Source organism: Cetorhinus maximus, chromosome 11 (genome assembly GCF_964194155.1).
Source record: "Cetorhinus maximus chromosome 11, sCetMax3.hap1.1, whole genome shotgun sequence".
NCBI lineage: Eukaryota > Metazoa > Chordata > Chondrichthyes > Lamniformes > Cetorhinidae > Cetorhinus > Cetorhinus maximus.
In genome coordinates this window covers 83,238,766-83,246,106 of record NC_135889.1, presented here as the reverse complement: position 1 = coordinate 83,246,106, position 7,341 = coordinate 83,238,766, and positions in this window count along the sequence as shown.

Here is a 7,341-nt window from a genome sequence, read left to right as displayed (position 1 = left end):
GCAAAGGGAGAAATAGTAGAAGGATTGGACACAGTGATAACAAAAAGTAAAGGATGGATACTGGTGTAGGCCTGAGTGTTAACAGCCTGAGAATAATGACGTTTACAGTAAGAGACTGTACTGCAGAGTTTACCTTGCATTCTTTGGTTGTATTTAGATAGAGAAGCGGAGGTAAACAAGCAAGAGGCATGGCCCCAGCTCAAGATTTGTACAATAATGATCTTTTCTTCTTATTCTGTTGCTCCTTGCCAACTTTTTGACAAAGACTAGATGACAACAAATTATTATGAGGATGTGTTGCTAATACCTGTTCATTTTTGTGTCTGCAAATGAAACGAGAGATCTCAGATCAGCTGCCCATTATACACCCTGTCCAATTTTCCTTTCATTAAAAGGTTTTATCCTGACTGGTCTCTCAAATATGGAATCTTCAAATTTGACCAAATTACAATTGTTTTTCATTACCAGGTAATTTATATATGGTCGGGAAACACAGTATTGACTCTAATGGAAATGCACTCAACTGTCAAGGCACACCCCCATCCACCTCCACTACCCTGCAAAGTGACATTATACCTTTAATTAATTTGTTATTTTCCTTCTTTTTGGAAGAGTTTCCTTTCTATTTTATTGTTATGGTTGGTTACTGGCAAGACTCCCATCTCATGTCATCAGCCTTCTTCTGTTTTCCACTCAGGTCATACTGACCATGCATACTTGGCACTCCAACTCCTTTTGAGATTGAGAGCACAACCAGGCAAGCCTGAACAGAGGCATACTGCATCACCTGTCAAATTGCTGTCCAAAACTTCATATACATGTCTGCCCATGTTTTTGGAGGAAGATGGAAGTACAGAGTGTGTGTGACCTAGCTGATATATAGTTTGTGTCTGATAGTGCATTGTCAGTTGACCTAAACAGTTTGACTCCTACAAGTAAGTCCAAAGCTTGTTTACCCAAAACATTAACTCATCTTTTCTCTTTTCAGATGCTCATAGGCATTGCATATATTTCCAGTATTTTACTTTTATCTGTAGTCAAGGATAAACTGCAGTGATGCATATTCAGTGGGCAGGTGATCCACTCCACCAAATTACTACCCGTGCAGTGAAGAGAAAAATTAATTCCAACGAATTCTGGATTATTTTTGTAAGACCCTCATGTTGCCGTGGAGCCAACACAGTGATACTCTATCAATAGACCAAAACTATGAGTGGTTCTTGATGTAAAGCACAACTAGTTATGTCAGGGATCAGTAAATCCAGATGAAAAATTTCGTGCCACATTTGCAACTGAATTGCTTGAATGCATTCTGGAAAACCTACTATTATCAGTATGAGAGAAACTAATAAAAATGCGGAAAGCCTTAAACGTTTGCATTTAACTGACAAGATGTCCTCACTTGTGTATATGTAAGCCAAAGATACACAGAAAGCTTTCCTATCATACGCACAGACATGCACACATTTGAAAAGGGAAGAGGCCATTTCAAAATTAAACTACCCAAATTGGGTGGAAACCTTTACTTATATTCTCCTTGCCCATCATTGTTTTGGTCCGTATTTTAGGCTCAAACTCTGTTATATGGCCAACACATGCTTGGACCAAGAGGCCTGAGGCTGGCCTGAATTTGGGCCCTGAGGCTTATCCAAATATTCCAAGCAAGTTGCGGCATTGGTCACACTCCCACAGGCACCTCACCCATAATACTGATTGCATTTTGGGCAACTTGTCTCAAGTATGTTCCAGAAAGAGGAGGTAGAGGGGGTGATTATGGCCATGTGGACAAGTGCCTCTGCTCCTTCCAGCTCCACATTGAAATTAAAACATCCTTTTTACTTAATCTAGTGTTGGCGTCTGTTTCCTCAGGTGTATCCACGCCAGCAAAATCTGAGGTGAACAGGCCTGTTTTTGAAGCTCAGAGTAATCTAGTTTCTCTGAGGAATTTTAAAAAGAGAAATTGGTACCCCATTAGGATTAATAAGGGGTCTAAGGTCTATTTTAGGCAGATACCCCAGGCGCCTGAAAATCACAGCCAAATATCCTGCAAAATTGTTTTTTTTTTTGCCACCAATTTCCTCCTGGAAAATGGCCACAATGATGAGCAATTTATAATGTTTGTCCAATTTCGAAAATTCTTGATGCTCACCTGCAGTGAATCAATTATTACGAGGGTTACAAAGGGCATATGGTACATTTTGGCAGAGATTGGATGCCTATAAACAAAATATTGTTATACCTTTGTATTGCACATTCAAAGGCTGCAGACAGTTCACACAAATATCAACTGGTTTGTACTATTTAGAAGCAGTTTTATAAAAAACAGTTACCTTTAAGAAGGAGTGAATAATTATTAGTGATGAATAATTAATATATATAAATATATGAGAAATTGGATCCTTCCAGTAATAGTTATTGTTTCCATCAAAAAAAATACTTGCATGTTACTGTGAAAATAATTAATTACTGAATGCCTTCAGTATAATTCACCTAAGTTTTGTAACTTATGGGCAGAATTTTCTGCCTACCGGGTGGGTGGGCCCGATCCAATCTCCAGCGTGTGGGGAGCCGATCCCCGCTGGAGAAGTGGGCCCCGCCCCCATTTTAAGTGGGCGGGCCAATTAAGGCCCGGCCAGTGTGACGCCCGGTGGGGGGATGGATTCCCCAAATGCGAGAGTGCACTCTTTCGCGCATGCGCACGAAAGAGTGCACATCTCCCTGAGGCTAAGTGCTGCCTCAGGGAAATCGCTGACAGTTGTATAAACATTAAAAATAAAGGGAAAAAAATCCTTAACATATCCCCCTCATGTGACAATGTCACACGAGGTGGAACATGTTAATAAATTTCATTAAAACTTAATTCAACTTTTTAAACCCTACATGAAACCTCATCCCGCCGGTGGATGAGGTTTCATGTTTTTTCTATTCCCCGCTGGGGCTCCTGGCCTGCTCATCAACCTTAAGGTTGGACGGGCAGGTCTTTTAATTGTTTTAATGATCCTGTCAATGGCCTCAATTGGCCATTGACAGGTTGGCGGGCCCACAGCTGAATTTGCTGCGCCCCCACCTTCCTGAAGATTTAAATGGGGCGGGCTGACGTCGGGGGTTCTGCCCAACCTCATCCCGCGTCATTTGCACGTCGGCGAGTGGGCCCCGCCCCCTGCTCGCCAACGACAAAATTCTGCCCTATGTCACCATTTCACTCAAATCACACTGAGGATGAAAATTTATTGTCAAATTTGAGAGCAGGCATAAAATATATAACCACCCTAGAAAGGCCCCAAAATACACAAGGGAGAAGGTAGATAAACTTGGATTAACTTGCAGGAGTGGACCAAAAGCTTCTTCAGTGCTGCAAAATTGGGATTGCTCTCTTCCTGAGAGGTGTTTACTGACATTGGAGCCACTCTGACATTCCAACCTCACTTGGGATGGTTACACTGACATATCCTTATAAGTATAATGCAGTCACTCTGACTATAATAATTCCATACCCCCAGTCATATGTTCCACTATGGCGCATGTGCACTGGTGAAATTAATACATCAGAATTTCAGCTCCACTTCTTTTATCTTGACTGAAAATTAAATTTATATGACATAATTATAAACAGCATTAAACAATTCTCACTGAAATCAATAAACTCAACTATATTTGCCTATTTCATTTTAACATAAGAACACAAGGGGCAGAATCTTCTGGTCAGCGGGCGGGGGCGGGTCCCGCATGCCGACACGTAAAATGACGCGTGCTGACGTCGAGCGTGTGTCCCAATGTCACCACCTGTCATTCCAATCTTCAGTTTGGCAGGCACGCATCCGCCCTCACGCCTTCTCCTCCCTCCCAGAAACATGATAGGGTCCCCCTTGGCCTCACTTATCACCCCACCAGCCTCTGCATTCAAAGGATCATCCTCCACCATTTCCGCCAACTGCAGCATGATGCCACCACCAAACACATCTTCCCTTCACCCCCCCGGCGGCATTCTGTAGGGATCGTTCCCTCCGGGACACCCTGGTCCACTCCTCCATCACCCCCTACTCCTCAACCCCCACCTATGGCACCTCTCCATGCCCACGCAAAAGATGCAACACCTGCCCCTTCACTTCCTCTCTCCTCACCGTCCAAGGGCCCAAACACTCCTTTCAAGTGAAGCAGCATTTCACTTGCATTTCCCCTAACTTAGTCTACTGCATTCGTTGCTCCCAATGCGGTCTCCTCTGCATTGGAGAGACCAAACGTAAACTGGGCAACCGCTTTGCAGAACACCTGCGATCTGTCCGCAAGAAAGACCCAAACCTCCCTGTCGCTTGCCATTTTAACACTCCACCCTGCTCTCTTGCCCACATGTCTGTCCTTGGCTTGCTGCATTGTTCCAGTGAAGCCCAACGCAAACTGGAGGAACAGCACCTCATCTTCCGACTAGGCACTTTACAGCCTTCCGGGCTGAATATTGAATTCAACAAGTTTAGATCTTGAACTCCCTCCTCCATCCCCACCCCCTTTCCGTTTCTTCCCCCTCCCTTTTGTTTTTTCCAATAATTTATATAGATTTTTCTTTTCCCACCTATTTCCATTATTTTTAAATCTATACCTTTAATGCCCGGTTAGTCTTTCCACCCCACCCCCACTAGAGCTGTACCTTGAGTGTCCTGCCATCCATTCTTAATTAGCACATTCGTTTAGATATCACCACCTTCAACACCTCTTTGTTCCTTTGTTTGTGACATCTTTTGATTATCTGCTCCTATCACTGCTTGCTTGTCCCTACAACCACCACCCCCCCCCACCCCCCACCAACTTCTCTCCCCCCACACCTTAAACCAGCTTATATTTCACCCCTCTCCTAATATTACTCAGTTCTGTTGAAGGGTCATGAGGACTCGAAACGTCAACTCTTTTCTTCTCCGCCGATGCTGCCAGACCTGCTGAGTTTTTCCAGGTAATTCTGTTTTTGTTACACATTGGATTTGGCTGCGTGCCTGCTGAACTGTCAAAGGCCTATTAAGGCCATTAATCACTTAATTGAAGTAGTTGTCAGGGCTGCCTGTCCAACCTTAAGGCTGGTGGGCAGGCAAAGAGCACAGGTGGCCTTCGCATTTTTCATGGAACCTCATCCACGGGTGGGTTGAGATTTCATGAAGGGTTTATAACTTTAATAAAAATTTTTATTAAAATTCATTGACATGTCCCAGCTCAAGTGACACTGTCTCATGAGGGGACATGTCTAAATCATTTTAAAAATTTTTTTTTCAAGTTTTCATAATCAAATTAATCTGCCTCAGGGAGATTTCTGCGCTCTTTTGCGTGCATGCGCGAAAGAGTGCAGGCCCCAACTCTCCCTCCTCCCCTCACCTGCACATGTAGCGCTGAATGCTTCCAGGTACACGTCATGCTGGACGGGCCTTAATTGGCTCACCCATGTAAAATAGAAGCGATCAGCTGTGCGGCTGCTCCCACCCAGCCCGCCCGCCGGGGAAAAAAATTCTCCTCCAGAAATAGGAGCAGGAGTAGACCACATGGTCCATCGAGTCTGCTCCGCCATTAAATACGATCAAGGCTGATCTTGGGCTTCAACTTGATTTTCCTGTATCTCCCCACCTCCCTTAATTTCCTGACAGGCTAAAAACCTGTCTATCCTGGCCTTAAATGTATTTAACGATGGAGCATCCACAACCCTCTGGGGTAGAGAATTCTAAAGATTCACAATTCTTTGAGTGAAGTAATTTCTCCACATCTCAGTCCTGAATAAGTGACCCCTTATCTTGAGACTATGTCCACCTGTTTTAGATTCCCCAACCCACGGAAACAAACTCTCAGTGTCCACCCTGTCAAACCCCTTCAGAATTTTGTAGGTTTCAATGAGATTGCCTGTCATTCTTCTAAACTCCAGAGAATATAAGGCCAATTTACTCAGCCCCTCATCACAGGACAACCCCCTCATCCCAGGTACCAATTCAGTGAATCTTCACTATATGCCTCCAATGCAAGTATATCCTTTCTTAAATGTGGAGACCAAAACTGCACACAGTACTCCAGATGTAGTCCCACCAAAACCCTGTACAACTGTAGCAAGACTTCTTTATTCTTGTACTCCACCCCCCTTGCAATAAAGGCCAACATGCTAATTGCCTTCCTAATTGCTTGCTGCACCTGCATGCTAACTTTCTGTATTCCTGTACAAGCACACTCAAGCCTCTTTAAACAAGTTTCTCACCTTTTAAAAAATATTCTGCTTTTTTATTCTTATGACCAAAGTGAATAACTTCACACTTCCCTGTATTACACTCCATCTGCCATCTTGTTACCCACTCACCTAGCCTGTCTGTATCTCTTTGCAGGCTCTGTGTCCTCCCTGCAGCTTACCTTTCCACCTAGTTTGGTATCATCAGCAAACTTAGATACATTATTTTCTGTCTTTTCATCTAAGTCATTAATATAGAGATTATAAATAGCTGAGGCCCCAGTACTGATCCTTGTGGCCTGCCAACTTGAAAAAGCCCCGTTTATGCTGACTCTCTGTTTTCTATCTGTTAACAAATCCTCTATACATGTTAATATATTATCCTCAACTCCACGAGCCCTTATTTTGCCTATTAATCTTTTGTGTGGCACCTTATCAAATGCCTTTTGGAAATCCAGGTATACTACATCTACCTGTTCCCCTCTATCTACCCCACCAGTTACATCCTCAAAAAACTCTAATAAATTTGTCAAACAGGATTTCCCTTTAGTAAAACCATGTTGACTAGTTCTAATAATACTATGCTTTTCCAAGTGGATTGTTACAACTTCTTTAATAATAAATTTCAGTATTTTCTCAACAACTGATATTAGACTAACTGCCCTGGAGTTCAGTTTTCTCTCTACCTCCTTTCTTGAAAAGTGGTGTAACATTTGCCAACTTCCAATATATTGGGACCGTTCCCAAATCTAAGGAATTTTGGAAAATCATAGCTAGCACATCCACTATCTCTGCAGCTATCTCTTTTAGAATCCTAGGATGTAGGCCATCAGCTCCTGGGATTTGTTGGATTTTAGTCCCTTAAGTTTCTTCAATACTATCTCTGCTGATATTACTATCCCTAATTTCCTCACTCTTTTTAGCCCCTAGGTTATCGTCTATTTCTGGTATGAAACTTGTGCCTTCTCCTGTGAAAAAAAAAACCTGCTTCTGGGAGACCAGAAGCAGAGGCAGGAGAAATTATCATGAGGATGAGGAAATGGCAGAGGCATTAGACAAATATTTTGTCTGTCTTCACAGTAGAAGACAACTTGTACCACTTTCCTTTGCACAGGCTGACCTTTCTGTATGATGTCAGGAGCTGGGAATGCACTTAG